The 25,369-nt window shown below is 44.0% G+C and overlaps 1 long non-coding RNA gene across 2 annotated transcripts in view; it reads right to left on the bottom strand.

Annotated features, from left to right (window-relative positions):
* Nucleotides 1-6,863: 6,863 nt before the first annotated feature.
* LOC141810861 (uncharacterized) overlaps nucleotides 6,864-25,369 on the bottom strand; it is a 91,100-nt gene continuing 72,594 nt past the window's right edge. Inside the window, exons 3-4 of one of the 2 annotated variants that reach the window (XR_012600130.1) lie at nucleotides 8,204-8,451; nucleotides 6,864-6,928 (exon numbers count right to left, since the gene is read on the bottom strand). This is a non-coding gene — a long non-coding RNA (uncharacterized LOC141810861). Of the gene's footprint in view, nucleotides 6,929-7,770; nucleotides 8,452-25,369 lie in introns of those variants that run through there. The other variant, XR_012600129.1, reaches the window with a different exon arrangement.

Genomic DNA, 25,369 nt, shown 5'->3' on the forward strand with positions numbered 1-25,369 from the left:
CATTATTTTTCACTTTGGGAAACCTTTTTCTTTTTTTTTTTTAGCCTTTGGCAGCTCAGCACTTACTTTTATTCCAGTTCAAGTTGTCATTGGGAGTGAACTGCTTCGATTTCAAAAGAAAAAAAAAACAGGGAAAAACGGACTGTTCTGAAACTTTTTAAGCAGCAAGCAAGCAAGCATGAGGGTGTGAAACCATAGACTGAACACTCAATATCCCTAATCTCGCGTAGTAAAACATGACTTCAGTATAAAAATCATGACGGATGTACAGGAAAAAGCAAAGATGTTTGTTTTGGGACTCTAGAATTTCGAAAACCCCCAAAAAAACACAAAAGAAAAGGGCTTATGGAAAAGGTTGTGGAGACGGCAGGGAAATGGGCTGTATGAACAACAATGCCAGTTGTTGGTGAGTAAAGTTGTTTTAAGTATTACAGATAGATTTCTTACTTCCTCTTCAGTCAGTCAGTCAGCTCGCGTCTTGATTGGCTTTGCTCTGATACACATGACATTACACGCTGTACCTGCTCGGCTCCTCTCAGAGCGCCCCACACACTACAGGATTTTCGGTCGCAAATATTAAACATGTTCATCATCTACGATCTCTGAATCAAAGGCCGTCAGAGCGGCTCCCACCGGAAATCATTCTTAACACACCCCACACCACAGGAAAATCATACATGATGACATCAGACAATCGGGCCTTTGCTGGTTTTGATCGGGACAAAAATCAGCTCAATTATCCTGCAGTGTGTACCCGCCTTTAGACATTAAAAACAGGGTTTTACATCACATCTAACAATGACAGCTGTTATTACTGTCTTGTCTTTTTTGGGGGAATAGTAAAAATTTATCAGGTGGGAGAGCCAAGAAGATATGAGACTTTAGACTCAATACAGAGTCTCTACTGCACAGACTAGTGATGGGTACCTTTCATATTTCAAACAATACGGTAACCTCCTCAAATGAGGGTGGACGCTCTCTGTCAGTGCCCTGAAAACCCTGGGGTGTCAGGAGCCGGCCTTTGAGGACCTGTGGAGTCAAAATATTATTTCTTGGTTTCTTGTTTTATTTTATTAACCTGTGCCTCTAGTCTTTTTCAGTTTCTGTCAGGCTGCACCTGTACCTTGTTATGCTCACGCCGTGTTCTGTCTTAAGCCCATTGTTTCCTCACTTCATTGATGGATTATTGTGATTCTCCTCAGTTGATACATCCAGGCTTTAGTATAGCTCTAAGATCCTTGTGTTTCAACTTTCATGCCAGACCTCATTTAGGAAAGAACGGGAAAGAATTGGGACTCTCTGGGCATCAGGAAAACCTCCTCTACTGGTGCCTGGTACCGTATCGGTACTCAACGGAACCAATTTTTGGTACTTTTGTGTGTGTTTATGTGGGAATAAATACAAATTTGTATTTCCCAAAGTTCCCAAAGTTTTTCAATTTGACATATTCATTTCTCAGTATATAAACTCGCAATGCTCTGTTCATGTCCAGGATGGACTTTTGATTTTACGTGAATCGGTACTCGGTACTAAAGATTGAATTCGAATGACACCCATCAAAGTACCTAATTTGGTACCCATACCTAGTGCAGACTCTGGCTGAACATTGGTGACGCCTCTATTTTGGCATGAAAACCGTATAATAGTGATAGGCTGAGCCACACTGTCCATTCTAATCCAACAACAATTTGCATACTCACTTGTTCACTATACATTATCAGTGCCATGGTTGGTTATTCAAAAAGATAAAGTGAAGCCTTCAGGTTTCTGTTTCCTAAAAAAGATCACCTTTTATGGTCTGTGAATTTCCTTCAGTAATCACATTTAGAGCTGCATCTTTTCTATCTCAAAACGTCACTTTTAAACACGCCACACAGGTTTAATCTACAGATCTACATTATTTTGTTTTGTTTGGGTTTTTTTGTGTATGTTTGGTTTGAGTGAGTCCTTCCTCTGCTCTACGTCCTAATTATTCCTGCGCTCATGTTTTTCTGACTCTGGTAATAACTCTGCGTTTTTAGCTCCAGGCGCTCGGCAGCGTACGATGTGTGTGGATGTAGGTAATGGTAACTGGATAGATAATTGATGGCAGCATTAACGCAGCTCGCCCTGAGGACGCTTTTTTATCTGAAAAACACAAAAAGATGAAACATGAACAGTGTTTCCCTGAGGGGGGAGAGAGATGGAGTGAAAAGGAGGAGGAGAGGATACAGACAGTAAAAAGCTCCTGAGTGACAGCACAGCTGTGTAAAAATAACCACCACCCCCCTCTGCTCGACTCGACTCCTCCATCTGCTCACAGCCTGCTGCTGGCTGGAGCGACGGCGGCGGTGGCGGCGGCGGGGGGTTAACAAGGGCAGAGGGTAAAGGTCAGCAGACTGTGATCAATTTGTTGGCTAAGAGCATCAGACCCAGTTTTGTGTGTAATGCGTGACTCTGTGGATCCAAAGCACACAAAGGAGGCGGACTTTGTCCTTCTATAGGAGCAGATCTCTGCGATTCACGTGTGCAGCTTCACAAAGTCTGAACGTGGAGCTCGAGACAAAAATGTTCAGAGAGGAAACAAACACTGAGACCGTTTTCAAAACAAAAGAATTAGACTTACATGAGAGCCGAAACAAAGACGATATAAGGAGTCTGATCCTATCTGAACCCACCATGAGTACAGCACTTTGCAGCATTTAGCAAGTTAGCAACAGAGAGGAAAACAGGAGCCTAGTATGTGAGGCCCCTTTACATGACAAAGGCCTTAGGTTGGCGCTATAACTGCCTTGTCCAGAAGCGGCTTTTGGAAGTGCTAAAAGTCGCTGTTCTTTGAGAATCCGCCTGAGTCTGGCTGCAGAAAGACCTGAAGTCATGTAAACATCCAGCTTTAAGAACAGACTTTTACAGCATTAAAAACATTTTTACAGCCTGGTTCAAAAAACAGCTTGGGTCTAAAAAGCTGATTTCACTATCCGCGCACACTGTATGGTGAGTGATTTTTTTCTGTCTTTGCAGTTTAGAGGTTAATACGATTGTTTGATTTTCCAAGCAGAGGCACAGCTCAGGTCACGTGACCGCAAGGTGCCCTGTAGCTGCTTGAAGACATCTCACAGCCAGTGTCATAGGGAATGTGGCTACGTCTGTGGATTGGCTTCATTTTACGGTTTCAGGAACAGACGGTTGACGTTGCGGATGCTTTGTCCATGTTTTATACAGTCTATGATCTCCACCCAAGTAGAGTTGGGCCGATCATCTGGTGTATTGGTGAATGCTAAGAGCAGAAGTGGAGCAACAGATGCTCATTTTGTTGAAAGTCAGTCACAGACTCAGCAGATTGAGCAGCACAAGCTACGACAATCATAAAATGTTGTGCTGTTGTTGTCAGCAGTGTTTCAGAATAATTCCACTCTGGAGGCTGTTTTCAAAAGTTTGCATTTCATACTGTTTAATGCGTAAATGTGAGGCCGAAATGCAACAATACTCAACGGGTTCTCCCTAAAACCATAGTTGTGTCCATTGTCGGCCCTTCAGTTTACCCCAACAATCAAAGCCTACAGCAGCAGAACTAAGGGCATGGTCATACTGGCCATACAACCCATGTTTATGCTTGCTACAACCCCAAAGTCCAGTTCGTTTGGCCACTGTGACGGTATAAGTGCCCGATTCACTTCTTTGCTTTGGCACGCTTCAGAGAGATATGTTTCTTAGCGGTTCACTTCATGCACAAGCACAAGCTGCTCGTCCATGGCATATGATCCATGAGGTATGACCGCTGCGACCGCTCCTCTTAACAGTTCTTTTAAACAAAACGGAGGATTAGGGATGCACAGATTCAATTTTTCTGGTTCTGATACTGATACCTGGGCTTTGGTATCAACCAATACTGATCTGATACCTGGATTTCCTACTGTAGGAAAAGACTGGTAGTGTTTTGGGTAAAAGACAAAAAAAAAAGAGTATATGGAATTACTGAAGTTAATATTTATTTAAACTATGAAATATTTAAATGTTTACCATCAAAACAATTCTCACAACTTCTTTTCAAATGTAAACTTTTATACCCTGTTGACTGGAAATGCAGCAAAAAACAAAGAAAGTGCATCAGAGGCAACGTTTAAAATAAAGTAGCAAAGAGCGCTGGTAAAAAAAAACAAAACCATAGATTTCTTCACACTGATCGCGATCGAGCCTTGAAGGGCACTGATACACCGATAACCAATACCACTGATCGGTATCAAAAAGTCTCTAGCAAGGATGTGAGACGGCTGTGTCCGACCAAAACGGCTCAACATAAGCCAAAAAGTCTCTAAAGTTGTAGCAGTGCTCCCTGTGTCTCATTGTGCTGACTCTGATGAGATCGTGCAACTTGTAAACAGTCTCTTCTCGATGACGTAGGTGGGCCAAGCCTGTGCCTTAAGTCTGGTTTATATTGGAGTATTTGTGTTGCCGGGGGAGCAATTGTGCTTGAGTACAGCACGGTTCAGGTGGCCAGTGTGAACGCGCCTTAAGACTTGGTTCAAATCTGATCCAGCTCTAACTTTAAGCTTCATCAAAAAGAAAAGTTTGAAGTCTACTTTTAAAAGTACAGGTCAGTCTACCACCCCCCACACCTCAGTCTTTAAAAGCTAAGAGAAAAATACAAGAGCAAACATTCAGAAAAAATATCCCAAACACACACACACATGCAAAAGCTCTGCAAACACCCTCACATCGATGTTTTCCAGGAGAAGGAGTGGAGCGATCCATCAGGTTGTTCCTGCAGACGCTGAGAGGAAAGCAGCTTTGACATTTGGTCTCACATACGCTCAGCGGCTCCTTTTGTCCTTCACATCGCTCCATTGTTCCCCAGAGTGACTCATATGTCGCTGAAATCTACATTTAGCACAGTGATTATAATCCTCAGTGTGTGTGTGTGTGTGTGTGTGTGTGTGTGTGTGTGTGTGTGTGTGTGTGTGTGTGTGATTATTGATGCTATCAGCCCAGAAAAGCTCTCCATATGTGATGTGACGCATACGTCTCCAGATCAATAGCTGGTCTGCTGTCAGGCTTTCCGCCCTCTCACTTCTGTCTTTATTTAAGCCTGCAGAGGCAACAGGTGTGTATGTGTGTGGGTGTGTGTGAAAGAGAGAGATATCTGTGTGTGAGAGAGGATGTACAGGGCGCACACAGGGTCTTATTGTTCCAGCTGGACACACAGACAGATGGACACACAGTGTTTGTCTGGTGATGTGGGTCATTGGTCCTGGTTAACTATTCTCCAGCGTTATGAAGCAATCTGTGCTCGCTCAGCGGAGGTCAGAGGGACTTTTTCTCCCTTTTTCAGCACATAATGACAAAATAAAGCTCTCAACAGGTGTTTTATAACAGGTTATAGCCACAGATTTACTCTGATATCGTCATAAAGGGACTCAGAGCTGCTCTTAATGTTTTATACGTGTGCAGGGTCGAGGCCTTTGAGTTGCATGAAAGACTTCCTCTGAAATCTGCAGCTCTTTGCAACCTGACACTTAAAAACAAAACTATCCAAGTTGTTTTTGCACAGCTGCTCAAAGGTCATGGACGGACACTGACCTCCAGTGAAGCACAGGTGAACATGTGGAGGTTTGGCGGTGATGGGTGACTCAAAAACAGTCACTTATATGAAGCCATGGTACTTTTGTGCTGCCAGCCCCAGCTAAAATCCTGTCTGAAGTCTGTAATCTGAGGGGAAGCTAACACCAACAGTATAGCTTTCAACAAAAAAATGTTCTTTTAATTTATTCTCACTGTTTTAATTCACAGTTTACAAGTTTTCACGTCAGTTTTCAGGGGTCTTTATATGCTTTTCTTGTGATTCCATTCTATTACGATTTTGGGGGGCCCGATTTGATTAAAAGTGCAATTCTTCATTGTTTCCAATTCTTGCGATTTCTAGTTTCCTTTTTTTAACACCAGACCATGTGAAAAAGTTAAATTATGATAATATTGTCTACAGACTCAGGAGCCATATTTTCCCCAAAAATGCATATTACTTGAGTCAGAGAAAAACATTTCGACCCCTATTGGAGAACAGTGGTACTTAAAATTAAATTTAAAAAATATTTTTTTTTTTTCCAACTGAGAATCCCGATTTTAATATCATACAACAAGTAACTCCAATACTTATGTGAATCGATTTTTCTCCCACGCCTACTCTTTTGTGCTCAGTGTTACTCAGCTATAACTTGTTTATATGTCAGGAGTAATAAAATAGTGTTGAGGTAACTTAAAGAGGGGGTAGTGTCCTTTTTGTCGTCTCTATTTTTGTCCCACTAGTATCTTTAAATGAATTGCATGTTAAAAAATCACAATTTGTTTCTCTCCTTGGTGTTTTGGAAAACTTGTATTTTCATCCTCTGTCTGAAAACATTGTTTTAGCTGCTGTTTAAGGCTTCCCGCTCCATAAACCCCCTTCACTCTGATTGGCTGTGGGCTGACCTTGGTGTTTGAGGCCCCGTCCCTCAAATGTGTCACGAACCAGCTAAGAAATCCTTATGTGATGACCTCATCATTTCAGCAAGTCTAATTTCTACAACATTTGATTATGTAAAGGTCAGCAAATCTGCACATGCTCAGTCTGAACATCCAGCATTGGCACTTTATATCCATGTCTACAGGATTATGTTTTATGTTTTTAACATGAATACACACTCTTTAAAATCACAGACAAGTTTAATAGAGTATAAAGCTGTGTGTTCACTTCAGCTTCCTCCTGTTTTGTTTCCATTAGTGTATGACTCAAAGTTATAAATGCTTAGAGCGTTTAGTGGTAGATAAAGTGAGGTGTGGTTTCAGCAGTTAGTCCTTTGTGCAAACTCCTCAGACTTCCCTACAGTGTCCCTGCCCACAGGGGTCAGTGGAGACCTAGTAACAGAGCCAGAAGAAACCTGAGACTGAACATTCACCAGGTGGCTGAAATCATGACCTAAAATAAAGATAAAGATCTCAATCTGTAAACAGGCAAACACACGGTAACTATTAACTCTGTCGAGTGATTATAGCCTGTGTTTGTGTGATTAGATCAGGTAGAAAGTACCTGAATGAGACAAAGAGAGGGGGATAGTCATGTTTCTTTGAAAGAAAAGAAAGTTTGTTCAGTGTTTGACCAGGTTTTATGAACTTATGTGATGTGAAGCTGTCTTTTTGGGGGTCTTTCTTTCTTTCATATCGCTACATGCAAAGAAAAATGAGACTTTTCTGTTGCTTTAATCTTTTAAAAAGTTAATTTATGCTCATAAAATGTGAAGTGAGTGAGCACAACAGATGCATAAACATGAGAAAATAACGTTAAAAGAGAGAAACATGAATAAAAACTAGAGCAGGGAACTTTTTCAGTGAGGTTTAAAAGTGTGTGAGCCGTCTCTGTGTCTTTGTGTGTGTGTGTGTGTGTGTGTGTAGGGGCCCTTGTTATTATGTCCTGCTGTGTTTCAATAGAACAGCTGTGTGAGGCTCCAGCCCAAACAAGGTCCAGGCTGCCTGGCAACTGCCCTCCCATTGGCCGACATTCCACCCCCTCTCGACCAATCAGGAGGGTTGAGCCATGAGGAAGTGAATGGGGGAGAAAAACACAACAGAGGCAGGGAGGGAGGCAGGAAGGATTGTGAGAAAGTTTGGAGAAGTGAGGTTTCAGCTCAGGTTTCCAGCAGAAAGTAATCACACTTTAAAAAAACAACAAAAATAAAAGACGTAACCTTATTCCAGATGGGATCTGAGGAAAGCTTTTCATGCAAATCCGAGTTCGGAAAATTCCAGCATCCTGCCCTGTTAGCTCTGACCTTTTTAAAATGCAGAGAAACAATGCTGAAAGAGAATAAATCTACATAATAACACGTCCTTTCTCATATTCGTCACCCTTCTGCTTCATAAAGTGGCGCTTAAACTGCAGATTTGCGTGTATGAAAGTCAAATTCTGCACATTAAACAACAAAAAGGGCTGAAAAGAGGCTCAGAGTTGGATATAAAGGGACATTTCCACAAATATATGCCAGCGAGGTGTGTTTTTTTAAACCTTTGAGCCTTGAAACAAGCGACAACAAGGTGGAGACTTTGCTCCGTTGAGGCTGTGGGTTTTGTCTTTGCAGGCTGAGACATGTCGCCATAAAAACCTGCGTTTCCAGGGCTCTGAGTGGGCTTACTGGGAGGTTTGACTCACATCTCCTGGGGGATAATAGCTGTTTGTTTTACAGTAGCAGTGACGTACCTGGTTGCTAGATGAGAGGTCGGTAGACGAGGACAGAAATAATGGTCGTGGTGATAAACAAGAGGTTTCATGGTGTGTCTGTGCAGCTCACATGTGTTTATGTGCTTCAGACAAGTGGGTGGGCTCCATTCGCAGGTACATCCTGTAATCACCAATCAAAGCGGCATGCAGATCTTTGTGAGAAGCCTCAACACCACAGCTCCGCTCTCCCCTGGAGGTCACACTTCATCCAGGAAGTGAAGCTTCTCCTGCAAACAAACCAAACACAGCGAACATGAAGAAGACTTTAAAGTGCAAAGATCTGCCAAAGAGACGCAGACATTAACAGACTGAGCCATCATCTGTTGCAGCATCACACACACACACACACACTACAATAAACTGGCTGTTACGCTGACACGGTGGAGCAGTGGGTGAGTGTGTCAGTGGATTTGATAACCAGCAGCACAGCGTGATGATACAGCTGACACAGTTCACACTGATCAGAGTACACACTGTGCTCAACCCTCACAGGTTTTCTAAGTGACCTGAATTTTATCTACAGAGGAGTCGGAGCGACCGCGGTGACTTTATGACGTCTTTATGATGAATAAAAGTCTGTTCGCTAACTATCCTGAGTTTATCTGATTATAAAGCAACTAATGTGGTTTGGACCACGTTTGGGACAAAGTTCAATTTTAAGATTAAGCAAAGGCTCTGATGTTTGCAGGCGTTGAACCAAAGAAACTCATCAGGTCAATAATGGAAAAAAAATACTGTAGTTCCTCAAGTGTCCACTTGAGGCTTGCTTCAATCAGCCCAAAGACATAGATGATCTGATCCACTTTATTTATAATGCACATTTTCAAAACAACCAAGTCTCCACAAGTGCTGAACAATAACAATCAAATAAGAACATCAATAAAATAAAAAGAAATAACACATGGAAACCAATAAGAGCCATACAAACAAAGGGGTTAAGACCATAAAAGGCATAAAAGGATACAGATCACACAACTCTCACGCTGAATTAAAAGCCAAAGAATAAAAAAATAAGTTTGAAGACAGCATTTAAAAGTTTATTTAGAGTGGAAAATTGTTTCATAATTTGGGAGCCACCACAGAGAAGGCTTGATCACCTTGGATCTTTGAACAGGTTTTCTGGACCACGCAGTGAAGGTGATCAGCAGACCTCAGGAACTGCAAGGGAGTACAGACATTTAAAAGGTTGGGGACGTACTGAGGTGATCCATTTAAAGGTCTTAAAATAAATAATACGATTTTAAAATGAATGTCAAATGGGGTATGTTGTCCATATTGACTGTATAAAACATGGATGTAGTCTCCCCGATGTCACCCGTCTGTTTCTGAAACGGAAAATGAAGCAGATCGGCTATAGAAGCCATATTGGTAGTGGCAAGGGCTTCTCGTACAGCTATAGGGCGCCTATCTGTCATGTGACCCTCAGCTGTGCCTCTGAACAGTCGAGTTAAAAAAAAATTCATCCCCCGTACAGTGGGTGCCGTTAGTGAAATTAGCGACTCAGACAGGAGATGTTTTTTGAACCAGGCTGTAAATAGGTTAATTTCTGCTTTGAAAACAGCTTTTTTTGTCTTGGTGTGTATGTGACTTCCTGTACTTCTGGAGCCAGCCTCAAGCGGACACTCAAGAAACAGCAGATTTTATCACTTCCGCATTGTCTCATATTCTTAGACCGGAGGTTGCCACTTGGTTGTCCATCTGCAGTGATACGTCAGTACGTCGGCCATATTAGTAGTGGCATATCTATCTTATAAACAAAGCAGACGGAGAAGCTGATGGTTTACTAAAGTTACAAAATCACCCACAATTGAATTAAATCATTTAGAAAAACTATTTTCAAATCCAATAATTCAATTCAGTTTGAAATCTAAGAGTTATACTTTTTTTTTTTTTACAGTTCTTTCCTTTAAAAGTGAAATGTATGCAAATATACTCTATGGAAGGAGTTATAGGAGCTTTGTTTTTGGTTTACAGTGGCATTTCCCAATAAAAGAAGACTTTAACATGCAGAGAGCTAACGGTTTATATGCTAATTTATAATACAAGGCTAACTGCTTTAATGCACTATGATCAATTTTCTTACTTTGATCCCATTTGACCGATTTTTTAAGTTATTTCTGCCTACTATATCAAATTTTGGCAAAACTGGACCATACAAGTAAAACAAACATCAAAATGATTCAGAATTTATATAAACCCTGTTTTACAAACACCAAACAAAATCAGATGTAGGCTCAACTCTTAGACTGATTCAAACTGATGCAAAGCTGTTTCCATGAGCATCCTTCCAGAATACCACCACCAATATGGCAGCAACATTGGCGTTCCTCACTGAGGCTTCCACGTATATATTTATAAAGAAACCTGGTTTAGTTCCATGTTTAGAGATCTGCTTTCAAAGTAGATTGGAAGGTGTTGACAGTCTGGTTTCTGAACAGTTCAGGGTGTGTATCTCATTAATCGTACACACTGTAGAGGAAATGATTCGTTTTATAACACACCTGTTGAGGTAATAATTAAAAGCTAATGATTAGGTGCATGGTGTGACAGACAGGTCGGTGCGACATAGGCTCAAAGCCAAGGATCCACCTCTTTACCTGTTTGTAGGTTAACTGTCAGCGGCGCCTCTGTTATTGCAAGGCATCAGTGCCAGTGTATGCCGTCACAGAAGTTATGTACGTCTGGTTTATCTTTGGTAGGTGAATGTTTGCACCTCATACGCACGTCATAAGCTCGCTGCACTGCTGGCGTGCACAGACATGCATGAAGAAAATGAAAAAGTCTCATTTTGCTCACTGGAACAGCAGCTTTATTAGCTTGTTAGCCTGTGGCGAGTCATTTTCACATTGAGGTAAAATTTACCCCACTTGTCAGCGTGTGATTGTAGACTAATGAAAGCTCAGGCCTGCAGGGCTGCAGCTGAAAATCCTTGGACTCCTTTCCGGCTCTTAATAAATGAAGCGTACTGGAGGTATTTTGCAGCTGGCCTTCAGCACAGGAGCAGTTATAGTTTCATTTAGACGCTCTCCTCTCTGCTGCTCCACACGCTAAACAGATCTATCCACACAGAGTTATTTCCAGCAGCCTCCTGTATGGAGTAAGCAGAGTGTTTGTGGTCCTGGCCTCTCTCAAGGACACTCATTGAGCGTTGTCATCCATCTCAATGAGCCGTCTCTCTTTGTGGTGACGTCTTTTGTAGCCGGAGGCTCCAACTGGCTCTAACTGTAAGGTCACAGCTGTTCAGGAGGGAGACGACGAGAGCAGCTAATGTCAATACAAACACAGATTCTGTGTTCAACAGGTCAACAGTCATGTTTTTATTCTGTTATTCCTGCTCTGTGGCCCCCGAGTAAAGGTGCTAAATCCTTTCACAATCTGAGGGTTTGTTCACCCAGGTCACAGACTATGATCTGCAGAGATGTTAAGACCCGTAAAATCTGCCTCTGAGGGACTGAAAAACGTTGTAGTTAGCATGCCAGGCCTGGAGATGGCGCTATAACTGTCTTGTCCAGAAGCGGCTTTTGGTAGATCTCCACCAAAGTAGAGTTGGGGCGATCACCTTGTAACAACGATACTGTTTTACTGTCATATGTGTAACGGTAGAAGCAGCGTTTCAGAAAAATTCCACTCTGAAGGCTGTCAAAAGTATGCATTATTGCCATTTCTGTGTAAACGTGAGACCAAAACGCAACAATACTTTTGCGTTTCACCCTTGGACCGTTGTAATTTAAACGGCCCCTAAGTGAATCAGTATGCTACAACATAACATGATTGGAGGAGATGATGTATAGTGAGCTTGAGGTTATGCTAAATAGAATCCTGACAGGGTGAGCAAAAAACATGATTCTCATGGTTTTGTGTTGCAGGATTTATCACTGTTGTTAAAAGGGCTTGACCAATCAGAATCAAGTATTAAACACAACTGGGTGATGAGTAAAGGCCCATTCATGCTCAACGTCAAATACAGATATGGACGGAGCCTTCTGTCAGTGCTTTGCATTTATTTTGTCTGTATTTCTACAGGTTTCCATAAACCTTACAGACGGGGCTTGGGGCGCAGATGGCCTAGTGGTTTAGGTCAGGCCCTCAAGCAGGTGGCCCAGGTTCGAGTCTAGCCCGTGGCCTGTTTCCCGCATGTCACTCGCCACTCTCGCCCCCTTTCCTACTCTATCCACTGTCTTCTACTCTATCACTGAATGAATAAAAAGCCCAACATAACTTGAAAAAAAAAAAAAACCTTACAGATGGGGCTGTGTTGCTTTTCCTAACCAATACCTAGCTTTAGTGAGACACAAAGAAGAAACAATAACGGGGGAACTTTTGCAATGCATTTCACAGCCTCAAGGACCACCACCTCCAATGCTACCTCTCTGCAAGAGATACTTTAGCAATACCTCCTTCACAGTCGCAATGTTCGCATTTGAGTTTGTTGTTGTCATAAACTTTTGACCATGAGCTGAAAAAGACGTTTACATTTTTGTACGTAGCCCTCAGAGATGGATAACAAGCTTTCTTATTTCGGTATGATGCCCTATACCAGTGGTTCCCAATCCCTGGGCCCAGGACTGGTACCAGTCTGTGGGTCAATTGGTAACGGGTGCACTTAAAAAATACTCTACTTACATTATTTCAGTTTGACTTATTATCTGATTGGAGAGGCAGCATTCAGCTTCTATGCTCCAAATATCTGGAACAAACTGCAAGAAAACATCTGAGCTCCTTCAAATCTAGGTTGAGGACTCACCTTTTCAAAGCTGCCTTTTATTGGAGCATTTTAACAATTTATTTTATTCACTTTTCTTTAAATATGCTGAAATAATGCTGAAATGTGCCTTGGTTCTGAATGATATTCTATCTTAAAAATGACCGGATCCTCCCTGTCATACCCGTCTACCCTCATTCTTGATGCCAAATCTCCAAAACTAGCAAAATGGACAAAAATCTTTGGAAAGTTTCTTTAGGCAGGGTAAAAGAGCCAGTGAGGAGACGGAGGAAGAGCCGATCTGTGAAATATTGTCTGATATAAACCAGTTTGTGGCGCAAAAAAGGTTGGGGACTGCTGCCCGATACTATGTTAAAGATATACTTTGAGCCTTTAACTTGTGTAAATAAAATACTTTAAGTATATTATTGTGTGGTTTTCTTTGTATATATGAAGTATTTCTGTTCAGAGTAATGGTATTACTCTGCTTCAAACATTTTTAATGTTCAAAGCTGTGACCAAGTCAGCAAATGACAAATAAAAATGAATCTGGAAAAGTCAAACTGCACATTAACACGATTGTTTTGTTTCCAATTCTGGTGCCTTGTGTAAAACCATCAGGTTGTTTCTGGCTGTACTGTTTTGGTTTGACTGAATGATGGCTGAGCGGTCCCTGACAGACATGAGGAGACCCACTAATCTCTCTCAGAGTGCACACACACACATTAAACTTGTGTTTTTCAGACCAGATGGGTGGTCTGGATTCTCAGGTCATTTAAAGGACAAAAACCCCAAAACCACCATCGGTGTGTGACAAAACGTGAGGGGAGGTTTCCCACATGGACCAATCCCAGCTCAGATCAATACGGGCCGACTCTTTCCTCAGACTGCTGGTGTGAGAAAACAGCTTCGATCTGCTCCCACTGAGCTGCCCAGACAATCCCAGCCTAATCCAGGGAGTCCAGTCCTGGATTACCACGTCTGCTCCACCCTCCAGCTCCGCATTACGGACATCAGACAGGATTTTATGAACTCGCACGAGGACAGGGACCCAGGCAGGATTCACTGCACATCACTGTGTTGTGACGGGAGCAGCGATTAGACCTGTGGTTTCCTCAGATTAGGGTTCATAAATCTGCCTCACACAGCACAAACAAAGCCTTTTGGATCATTTCTGATGGTCTGGCAGAGCAGGGACCACACTAAGACTCCTGTTTGGTTTGGAGCATGGGAACAGGTTGCCATCGTGACTGCGATTTCTATTTCTTAGTGAGTGTGTTCTGCAGGCTGCTGATTTCAGGCTTCAGCAGATGGTTTGGATTCAGTGGAGCTGTGTGTGTGTGTTTGGGTGATTAATAGAAAACATAGATATAAATAAAATAGAGAGGGACCAGGATTCCTGACTCTGTACCTGTGAAGCACTTTCATACATGATCAGTTTCATAAATGGACGTTTTTGTCCGACAGTTCAGTGGAGATCTTTCTTCATCCACAATATCTATGCGCACACATAGGAACAGCGTGTGGACATATTAAGGGGTCAGAGCATCGTTGCAGGAGAAAATAAGACGGACCAGTGGATTGATGGATTGATTGGGGAGGGAGGGATGGATGGATTGATTAAAGGATAGATGGAAGGGGATTGACTCATTTTCAGAGCATCTTGAATGATCTTTCAAGACCCAAATAACATTGTTTTCTCTGACTATGTAAACACCAAAGCTACCTAAGAAGAGTGGGCTCTCTTCTTTTATGTCTCTTCTGGTTTTCGATCCAAAAAAAAGACAAAATGTACTTTGTTTTGATCGTGTTTGTCTCGAGCGCTCCATCCACGATGGCGCCGCTCTTTCTCTCTACCGTGAACTGCCTTGACACATCCTCAGTTGGAGCGTGAGCTGCCTGAACTTTTCTGACTTGCAGCATCTCGCTATGTCTCTGTCATCTCACATCTTCTCCTCATATCCATGCTGAGCTCTCATCCAAAGAGCGCACCGCTCTCACCCACAGTAGTTTACGAGCAGGATTTTGATTGACAAGCTCCACCAGACCCTGCCTTCCCCACTAAAAAAACATAATTTACTTCTATAGATGTCTTTCTTCCTATTATTATTATTATTATCCATCCATCCATCTTCTTCCGCTTATCCGGGGTCGGGTCGCGGGGGCAGCAGCCTAAGCAGGGAAGCCCAGACTTCCCTCTCCCTAGCCACTTCGGCCAGCTCTTCTGGGGGGATCCCAAGACGTTCCCAGGCCAGCCGAGAGATGTAGTCTCTCCAGCGTGTCCTGGGTCTGCCCCGGGGTCTCCTCCCGGTGGGACGTGCCCTGAACACCTCACCAGGGAGGCGTCCGGGAGGCATCCTCATCAGATGCCCGAGCCACCTCATCTGGCTCCTCTCAACGCGGAGGAGTAGCGGCTCTACTCCGAGCTCCTCCCGGATAGCCGAGCTTCTCACCCTATCTCTAAGGGAGAGCCCGGCCACCCTACGGAGGAAGCTCATTTCGGCCGCTTGTACCCGCGATCTTGTTCTTTCGGTCACTACCCAAAGCTCATGACCATAGGTGAGGGTGGGAACGAAGATCGACCGGTAAACAGAGAGCTTCGCCTTCCGGCTCAGCTCCCTCTTCGCCACAACAGACCTGTGCAGAGTCCGCATTACTGCGGACGCCGCACCGATCCGCCTGCCGATCTCTCGCTCCATCCTTCCCTCACTCGTGAACAAGACCCCGAGATACTTAAACTCCTCCACTTGGGGCAGGATCTCATCCCCGACCCGGAGAGGGCAGTCCACCCTTTTCCGGCTGAGGACCATGGACTCAGATTTGGAGGTGCTGATTCTCATCCCAGCCGCTTCACACTGGGCTGCGAACCGCTCCAGAGAGAGTTGAAGGTCACGGCTTGATGAAGCCAACAGGACCACATCATCTGCAAAAAGCAGTGATCCAATCCTGAGGTCACCAAACTGGACCCCCTCGACACCCTGGCTGCGCCTAGAAATTCTGTCCATAAAAGTTATGAACAGAATCGGTGACAAAGGGCAGCCCTGGCGGAGTCCAACCCTCACTGGAAACGAGTCCGACTTACTGCCAGCAATGCGGACCAAGCTCTGGCACCGGTCGTACAGGGAACGGACGGCTCGTAACAAGCAGCCCGACACCCCATACTCCCGGAGAACCCCCCACAGGACTCCCCGAGGGACACGGTCGAATGCCTTCTCCAAGTCCACAAAACACATGTGGACAGGTTGGGCAAACTCCCATGCACCCTCAAGAACCCTGCTGAGGGTATAGAGCTGGTCCACAGTTCCACGGCCAGGACGAAAACCACATTGCTCCTCCTGAATCCGAGGTTCGACGATCTTACGGACCCTCCTCTCCAGTACCCCCGAATAGACCTTACCAGGGAGGCTGAGGAGTGTGATCCCCCTGTAGTTGGAACACACCCTCCGGTCCCCCTTCTTAAAAAGGGGGACCACCACCCCAGTCTGCCAATCCAGAGGCACTACCCCCGATGTCCACGCGATGTTGCAAAGTCGTGTCAGCCACGACAGACCCACAACATCCAGGGCCTTAAGGAACTCTGGGCGGATCTCATCCACCCCCGGGGCCCTGCCACCGAGGAGCTTTTTAACCACCTCGGCGACTTCGACCCCAGAGATGGACGAGCCCACCCCATCATTCCCAGACCCTGCTTCCTCCAAGGAAGACGTGCCGGTGGGATTGAGGAGGTCTTCGAAGTATTCCTTCCACCGATCCACAACATCCCGAGTCGAGGTCAGCAGCGCACCGTCTCCACTGAGCACAGTGTTTACAGTGCACTGCTTCCCCCTCCTGAGATGCCGGATGGTGGTCCAGAACCTCTTCGAAGCTGTCCGGAAGTCGTTCTCCATGGCCTCACCGAACTCCTCCCATGTCCGGGTTTTTGCCTCAGTGACCGCCGAAGCTGCATTCCGCTTGGCCTGTCGATACCTGTCTGCTGCCTCAGGAGTCCCACACGCCAAAAAGGCGCGATAGGACTCCTTCTTCAGCTGGACGGCATCCCTCACCACTGGTGTCCACCAGCGGGTTCGGGTGTTGCCGCCCCGACAGGCACCAACCACCTTACGGCCACAGCTCCGATCAGCCGCCTCAACAATGGATGCATGGAACAAAGTCCATTCAGACTCAATGTCCCCTACATCCCCCGGAACACAGTTGAAGCTCTCCCGGAGGTGGGAGTTAAAGCTCTCTCTGACGGGAGATTCTGCCAGACGTTCCCAGCAGACCCTCACGATACGTTTGGGTCTACCAGGTCTGACCGGCATCTTCCCCCACCATCGGAGCCAACTCACCACCAGGTGGTGATCGGTTGACAGCTCCGCCCCTCTCTTTACCCGAGTGTCCAAGACATGCGGCCGCAAGTCCGATGACACGACTACAAAGTCGATCATCGAACTGCGACCTAGGGTGTCCTGGTGCCAGGTGCACGTATGGACACCCTTATGCTTGAACATGGTGTTCGTTATGGACAACCTGTGACGAGCACAGAAATCCAACAACAAAACACCACTCGGGTTCAGATCGGGGGGGCCGTTCCTTCCAATCACGCCCCTCCAGGTCTCACTGTCATTGCCGACGTGAGCGTTGAAGTCCCCCAGTAGGACGAGGGAATCCCCAGACGGAGCACTCTCAAGCACTCCCTCCAAGGACTCCAGAAAGGGTGGATACTCTGAACTGCTATTTGGACCATAGCCACAAACAACAGTCAGGATCCGTCCCCCCACCCGAAGGCGGAGGGAGGCTACCCTCTCGTCCACCGGGGTGAACTCCAACGTACAGGCACCGAGCCTGGGGGCAACGAGTATCGCCACCCCAGCCCGCCGCCTCTCACCATCGGCAACTCCAGAGTAGAAGAGAGTCCAACCCCTCTCGAGAAGGCTGGATCCAGAGCCCTTGCTGTGCGTTGAGGTGAGGCCGACTATGTCTAGCCGGAACTTCTCAACCTCGCGCACCAGCTCAGGCTCCTTCCCCGCCAGAGAGGTGACGTTCCACGTCCCTAGAGCTAGCTTCTGCAGCCGAGGATCAGACCGCCAAGGTCCCTGCCTTCGGCTGCCGCCCAACTCACACTGCACCCGACCCCTATGGCCCCTCCTGCGGGTGGTGAGTCCACGGGAAGGGGGTCCCACGTTGTCTCTTCGGGCTGTGCCCGGCCGGGCCCCATGGGAACAGGCCCGGCCACCAGGCGCTCGCCATCGAGCCCCACCCCCAGGCCTGGCTCCAGGAGGGGGCCCCGGTGACCCACGTCCGGGCAAGGGAAACGCTGAACCATTGTTTGTACTCATCATAAGGGGTCTGTGTGAGCTACACTTTGTCTGGCCCCTCCCCTAGGACCTGTTTGCCATGGGAGACCCTACCAGGGGCATAAAGCCCCCGACAACTTAATTTATTATTATTATTCATATAATAATAATAATATATATATATTTTATTATATTGTTATTATCCAGTAAAAGGCTTATTGGAGACCCTAAACATGCTCAAAAAGCTCACCAAAATTGGCACACACATTATGGGCGCCCAAAATTTACGTTTGATACCAAACATGACCCCCAACATCCCATAATAAGCTCTCTAGCGCCACCTAGACGTACTAAAATGACCCTAGCAGCCAGTAGGAATGTCGTAGAGAGATGAAACCAACGCCAAAATGTTCATCTCATTCAGATGCAAATATCAGACATGGATACCCCTGACCTATCATGCACAGGAAGCTGGAAATTTGCCTTTCAGAATAAGATACCCCAGCATTTCTACCCTTTCTGGAAAAATTATCGTGGTAGACCGGCATGAACCCGAGGACCCGTCTTATACTGCTAACACAGCTTTAATTTATCATTTGCACGGTTTCTCTCAGCTTGTTTTATGAATGGCACAATTTTATTGTTTCTTATCATTCTGTCTACTTTTAACTTATCTTAATTTATCTTAACTACTGGTTTTAGCTTATCTTGTGCTTTATCTCGGGGCTGCCCTTTTTGTCTCCTTTAGTAGAGGCACTGTGTCACTTTGTCCTGTCTTGTGTGTGTTTACCCAAGGATACAATAAATATTCTGAATCTGAATCTGTCAAAGGCAGCAAACAAAGACTTTTTAATATTGGCCAGTTGAAAAAAAGCGGATTTACAAATCTTCTCTTCTTCATGTATTCATTTGATTAGTCATCACTCAAATGTTGTAATGTCCTAGAATTCAGATTCTTTATTCGGGGATCTTAAGCAGATATGAGATTAAAATGTGATTAATTCGATTAATTAATTATAAATCCTGTGATTAATTACATTATTTTTTTAGTTGCCTGACAGCACTAGTTTTTGGAGCTGTAAATGTCTGAATGAATGCAGTATGACACAGAAACAAGACGATACCTTTGGTATATTAGGTTAAAAAACACTAAGCTGCTGACTTAAAACCTGAAAGTGAGAAGAGGAGGGAGGTTTAGCACATTACTGGTTTGTCAAAGTGAAATAACCACCTAAAACAAATAACCACCAGGTCTGTCTGGATTTATCAGAGTTTAAAAAAGCATGCTGCACATTAGTAACTGTGCTGACAGGCTGTTATTCAACTCTCTCCTCTGCCAGCCTTAAACTCCGAGTGCGCTCTGATCCACCTCACCGCCGTGCACCTTTCCTTCCAAACCATAACCCCCCTCTCCTCTGCCAGCTTCCTTATTAAAGTTCCTCTTTCCTGCATTTCTCAGCCTTCCTTTATTTCTGTACATTATCTCTGAGCGCAGGCCTCTGAAGAGGTGGATGATGGGTAGTTGTGAGCAAATGATCCCGACTTAAACTGTGATTTACATCCCGGTTTAGGGCTCAGTGGTGGAGACACGCTCCCTTCACTGCTCACCGGCTGTTTCCCTTTCACTCTGAGGCTCATGCAAAAGCTCTGCAGGCTGCATGCATTAAAGAGAGACGTATTTTTCTATAATTAGTCCGTGAAACGGCGCATTAAAAATAATGAGGAGTGCAGGTGGGGATGGGGGTGTGTGTAAATCAGGATTTTATGCAGGAGAAGCTGTCCTCGCGCTCGTCTGAACCCTGCGAGCGGTCACTTTGACGGAGGTAATGTTGATCCTAATGAAAATAAATGTAAAATGTGTGTTTTCTTCAGGGAAGCTGTGTTTTCTCTGTGCGTGCAGAGCTTTTAATGCTCAGACGGCTGTGAGTGCCAAGCTTCTGATCCTCAGAGACGGGGGCTTGTTTACCAGAAACTTTAAGTGCAAATCTCTCCAATTACTGTCAGAGTTAAAACTCTGCTGAGCAAAAAGACGCTGTGATTTGTGGATCTGGACGCCGCTGAAACACTTCTTTAAGGAGGCCAGAGGTTTAAAGTGCTGGTCTGGACTTAAGGATCAGATAATAAACACAGATGGGAGCAGAAACCCAGCCTGTCAGAGCCACGGGATGATCATTTCAGATCTCTGAGGTAGTTTTCCACCACAGGCTGTTTCTCAAAATGAAGACGAGTGTGTCTGATAAGAAAGGTTAAGGCTTCTGAGACATAATTCTGTTTTTGAAAACTAGTTTTGAAAAGGATTACAGACACGTTTCGTGGAAATGTGACGCAGATATGTGTTGTTGACTTGTTGAAATCCTCTTAAAGAGAATCGTGAACACTCACAGGCTGAGATGTTAAAACTGTACGTAGAAATTTTAGCTGTTATCTCTGGTTGCTTAGTGACTAATGCACCGAGCACAAAACCTCCTTTAGGGGCTATTTGCATATGCAAAGTGCAGAGATGCGGGAATAAACAATTTCTGGGTGTTCAGAGAGGATGTGTGTGTGTGTGTGTGTGGACATGGATCACAGAGCTCAGAGATGCAGAGCGCATCAGCGAAGCCTCCTGCTCGCTTGCAGCTCATTCTGTGTTTGCAGAGATAGCGTGACAGCGTGTGATCGTCTGAACTTCCATCAATATCAAACTTCTCTGTGAATCACTGAAGTGTGAGTTTGAATTTCATATATGTATGTGTGTGTGTGTGTGTGTGTGTTCTGAACTCACACACATACACACACCTGTTAGTTTTTCATTAAAGATTGTTTGAAGTGCAAACAGGAGAAAGTTTAAAGAGAAATGTCATCCAGCTCAAACGGAGGATCAGATCAGCGCGGTAACACCACCACTTTAACTGATCTTATGTTTCTTTAACTTTAAAACCCTTTATCCTCCAACTATCACACAGGAAACCTAGGCTTTTATTGTTGATTTCTCCTTAAAAGAGCCGCAGCTCATCTTCTTTTCTTTCAGGAGCTGTTTGAATCTTCGGCCTAGCCCCAACAGTCGATAAGTTACGGAAATTCAAAGAGCACTTGTGAAACGGGAGCACCAGCTTTAGGATGGATTTTAAAGAGTTGGCATCTATTTGCAACGGCGCCGCCATTGGTAGCCGTTGTGCAGCCAGAGTCTGTGCAGTAGAGACGATGAGGGATTCTGGGAGAATCTGAGTGGAGCTGAGTGACAAAAATAATATATATTTTTTTTCTTTCAATAGTCTAATCTCCTCTTGGCTCTACCTCCTGACATATTTTACAATCCCCGAAAAAATACACGAGAACAGCAGCTGTCAATCATCTTTAAACGTGACGTAAAACATTGTTTTTAACTTCTTGCGACTAATGAAAATGAAACTTTTCAGAATAAAAGAGGACTTGAATAAAAGGCAGCCAAATGATACCTTCAAATCACCACAACAATCAGACGTGAGAAACATTTCTACCAGGTGTATCAATTTCTTAAAGTTTGACCACAGCCCATCTGGAATGGCTGGGGAGATAGATTTTTTGACCTATACTGCAGCCAGCCACCAGGGGGAGCAGGTTTTGTGGTGACGGCAATTCAAGCCAAGCAAGATGATGTCCATTTACGTCTATGGTTTAAACTGCTCAGATTTAAGACTTTTTAAGGCCCATTTCCCATCCATACTAGCAAAAAAGTACAAAAAACATGAAAGAAAATTGAAGGAATGGAATTCCTCGCAAAATATCCAAATTCATTCACAGCTCTTTCACAGTCTAATAAAAATTGGTTGACCAAACTAAAAAAAGAAAACATAACCCTCTCTATTGTGAACCATATCAGCAAAGACATAAGAGTAGTCGCCTACTTATACTTTAATACTCACATGTGCTTTAAGCCAGGGACCTCTTTTAACATTACTCTCCCCTACTTGTTTGACATTAAAACCGCATCGAGTCTAAGTGAAACATTTTTAAGACCTTTCAGAATTGTTTTCAAGACGTTTTTATGAGATTTTAAGAGAATTTTATACTTTTTAAGGCCTTTAATTTAATTTACTGGATTTTAGACACTTAGAGACTTTTTAAGACCCTGCAGATACCCTGTCACAATTTTTATATTTTGAAATGTGTTTATACCTTTTACATGCTGCATCCTGATACTTTAACATCAGGTTTCAGGATGGTCTTAACTGACTAATTTCTCTCCCATTGATGACGTTTTTAATTCTTACCCAACAACTATGTAAGAGGTAAGAAAGCAGTCTGACATTTGGTTTATGTTTTAAACTCATTTGCAGAGTTTGGCTAAAGCCTTCAGAGATAGCTCCATCAGATTGCCCCGTCTAATGAGATACTACACTTTTTTATTATCTTTACACTCAGTATGGTGTTTTTGTGGTCTGTCTGTTTTGTTGTCTACTTTTAAGGCCTCTGTTGATCTCTACTTGCTTACTGTCCTACATTTTACCACTTTTGCTGAGCTTTATCTCTGCAGCTGAACATTTTCTTTAGGCTCTAGACAAAGAGCTGCTGTCTGTAACAGGTGAACCCCTCTTCCCTCTCCTCCTCCTCCTCCTCCCTCTCCTCCCTCAGGTAGGATGTTAGAGCAACTCTAAATCAGAGTAAATTAAGAACAACACGTTTGTTCTCCGCTGTCTGCACGTCCACAGAGACAATCCATTAAGACCTGTTTTCAGTGTGTGCACAGAACATTCAGTCCTCCTGTCCGTGTGTGTGTTTCTGTGTGTGTGTGAGATAAAGAAGGAGATACAGACAGAAACAGGGTGATAGACGCTGAATAGGACACACAAACAGTTGCATACGTTGGTGTGTGTGAGCTGACGTCAGTTTGGTCACATAACGTGTGATGAAGAGCAAACAGAGTGGATGTGATTGACTAAGACGAACTTTAGTGTTTGTCTGCTCCACAAACAGAACTCAGCTGGAGCAAACAGGTGATGATGTCTGAAGGTGTGGTTTTAATTTCAGTGGAGAACAGGCCTTTAAGGTAAAGAATATTTATCAAATGGTTTAAAATATTTTAAATTTAAAATCAGAGAATTCATCCTCTGAGAACAGAGAAGACAATTGTACAAGTCCCCCCGATCAAAGTCCCAAGTGAGTAGCAAGCCATTTGGTCCATGTGTCAAGTTAATGTAAAGTTTTTCTGTTGTGAGCAAGTCAAGTCGAGTCAAAAAAATGGCCAAGTCAAGTCATGTGGAGTCACAAAGGTTGTCAAGTTAAGTCAAGCCAAGTCACAAGGTGTTCGTGCCCCAAAGGTTGTCATGTCAAGTCACTAAGGTTGTCAAGTCAAGTCAAGACGAGTTGCAAAGGTTGCTAAGTTAAGTCACAAAGGTTGTCATGTCAAGTCGAGTCCCAAAGGTTGTCAAGTCAAGTCAAGTCGAGTCACAAAGGTTGTCAAGTCAAGTCAAGTCGAGTCACAAAGGTTGTTAAGTCAAGTCACAAAGGTTGTCATGTCAAGTTGAGTCCTAAAGGTTGTCGAGTCAAGTCGAGTCAAGACACAAAGGTTGTCAAGTCAAGTCAAGTCGAGTCACAAAGGTTGTCAAGTCAAGTCAAGTCGAGTCACAAAGGTTGTCAAGTCAAGTCAAGTCGAGTCACAAAGGTTGTTAAGTCAAGTCACAAAGGTTGTCATGTCAAGTTGAGTCCTAAAGGTTGTCGAGTCAAGTCGAGTCAAGACACAAAGGTTGTCAAGTCAAGTCAAGTCGAGTCACAAAGGTTGTCAAGTCAAGTCAAGTCGAGTCACAAAGGTTGTCAAGTCAAGTCAAGTCGAGTCACAAAGGTTGTCAAGTCAAGTCAAGTCGAGTCACAAAGGTTGTCAAGTCAAGTCAAGGCCCAAAGGTAGTCAAGTCAAGTAGAGTCCCAAAGGTCGTCGAGTCCCAAAGGTTGTCAAGTCAAGTCAAATCACAAAGGTTGTCATGTCAAGTCAAGTCAAGGCACAAAGGTTTTCAAGTCAACTCAAGTCACAAAGGTTGTCATGTCAAGTCAAGTGGAGTCCCAAAGGTTGTCAAGTCACTCGAGTCACAAAGGTTGTCAACTGAAGTCAAGTCACAAGGTTGTCAAGTGGAGTCACAAAGGTTGTCAAGTCAAGTCAAGTAGAGTCACAAAGGTTGCCAAGTCGAGTTAAGTCACAAAGGTTGTTGAGTCAAGTCAATTGTTATATCTCAGGTTAATATCTTGAAGAGAAAAACCCATTCTTTCTGAAGTAATTGTCAAAAACTGCCATACAGATTAGGCTGCAGCTCTGCATGGATTAAACCATATATTTTAATATCATAATGGAGAGGTATATTTAAATCTTAGCATGTCATTTATCACTAGGCACAAATATAGCCGCCTATAGTGCCTAGCCACGGGCTTTTGTTTTGCTGACATAGGGTCCTTTATCCACCTTCCAAAAGAATAACAGAGTGGACTAAATGAAACTATAGCTAAAGCAAAAACTTACCGAGGCTAAATGAGAAGGAATAAAGGTTTAGCATGGGAGTTATTTACTTTGGTGACGAGTCATTAATGGATGTTTGTTAAGAAGAGTGATAAAGTTTTGGAAGACTGGGGCTTGCTGCCATGGATGATATTATTTATGCAGTCACAGAGGCTACAGTAGCCTGGATCAACATTTGCGACGTTTGTCTTATTATTAGCAACAATGTTTAAAAAATGACTGACAAACACATCACCAACACACATGCACATGCTCACACACTTCTAATACCGTTAGCTTGGTTTCACTTCCTTGGCTTTGTGTGCAGTCTTTAAATGGCGGATAAAGTTGGACGTTGTTCCCTCTTTTTCCTTTATTTAGGCGTTGCATATTTTGCGTTGCACGTTCCTCCTTTTTTTATTTGAGTGGAAGTTTTTAAAGGTAAACTGCTTGATTTTTGGAGCAGCAGAACTGGCTACAAGCCCGTGGTAGTCGCCGTTATTAGCTAACAACCGCACTGTGTTGTGTGTGCCCATTGGCTGCTTGCCTGCTTGTGATCTCGCTACACACCTTTCTCCAATCAATTAATGAATCAATCAAAAAAAGTGTTTAGCATTGTCTCAAGTCGAGTCCAGTTTGAAGTTTTATACCCTAAAGTCGAGTTGCAAGTCGTCAAATTTGCGACTCAAGTCAAGTCTCTATGACTTGAGTCCAGTTGTCTGGTA

The sequence above is a fragment of the Halichoeres trimaculatus genome, unplaced genomic scaffold (genome assembly GCF_033239565.1).
Source record: "Halichoeres trimaculatus isolate MK-OKI-2021-1 unplaced genomic scaffold, fHalTri1.1 fHalTri1_scaffold_21, whole genome shotgun sequence".
NCBI classification, from domain to species: Eukaryota; Metazoa; Chordata; class Actinopteri; order Labriformes; family Labridae; genus Halichoeres; species Halichoeres trimaculatus.